Below are 1172 nucleotides of genomic sequence, written 5' to 3' on the forward strand. Positions count from 1 at the left end.
GTATAGTGGTGCTTAGTGCAAAAAACACATGTATTTGTAAAATGCAGCGACGTTCACGGTCACACAGTTCTCGGCTGCTATTTCCAGTTTGAAAAGTGGTCCCTCCCCTTCCGCTACGTAGCCAAGATGGCGACCATTGAGGGCGAGAAGTGTCCATAGTTCCACACTCAACTTCTTGACCGTTTTGAGTGCACCATGCAGGTACTCATAGTGCACTGCATTTTTCCATACTTCTCATTGTGAACGCACTTATGCACTCAAAATATTAAGTGTAAGTACAGAAGTACGCGATTTGAGACACAGCATTATTTTTACAGCACTGCAGCAGCAGGGAGCAGCAAAAAGGAGGCAGCTTGACTACAAGTACGGATGCATTGAAGGGACAAAATAGCAGCATTCAAATAATGCATTAAAAACAACAACAAGTTGTGCTTGGACTTTAATCACATGGCAGTTAACGTGTTAACACTGACACCATAATAAATACACAAATATATCTTTGTCAGTAAAATGTTTTAAGTTTAAGTTTTAAGTTTAAGTTTATTTACTTTATTAATCCCCCTGAGGAGAAATTCAATGTTTTCACTCTTGCTTGTCAATTACACACAGGTCTGAAAGACACACACATGCACAAACAGGACCTATACATGCACAAAGTGGAGAGATGTCAGAGTGAGGGGGCTGCCCTTGGCGAGGCGCCCCGAGCGGTTGGGGGGTTCGGTGCCTTGCTCAAGGGCACCTCGGCAGTGCCCAGGAGGTGAACTGGCCCCTCTCCAGCCACCAGTCCACGCTTCATATTTTGGTCCGGACGGGGACTCGAACAGACGACCCTCCAGTTCCCAACCCAAGTCCCTATGGAATGTTGTGTCTGAAATCACACGATAACTACACACTTCCTGCGTGGTGCACTAAGTTCAACAGGGTCGTGTTGTAACAGCCTCTTCTTCTTCTTCTTCTTCTTCTTCTTCTTCTTCTTCTTCGTCTTCTTTTTAAACAGCAAATTGCAAACGTACGGTGGAGCATTGTCACCAACATTTGACCTGTTGCCTCTGTGTTGCTCGTTGCTTCTATCCGACAACAGTATTGGCACTTTGTGCAAAAAACATGTGTGTAACGCAGTGTTCACTGTAGCCAGCTCTGGCTCCTTGTTGTCCCCTGCCGTCATGTCAAAA

Source organism: Epinephelus moara, chromosome 2 (genome assembly GCF_006386435.1).
Source record: "Epinephelus moara isolate mb chromosome 2, YSFRI_EMoa_1.0, whole genome shotgun sequence".
Classification (NCBI taxonomy): domain Eukaryota; kingdom Metazoa; phylum Chordata; class Actinopteri; order Perciformes; family Serranidae; genus Epinephelus; species Epinephelus moara.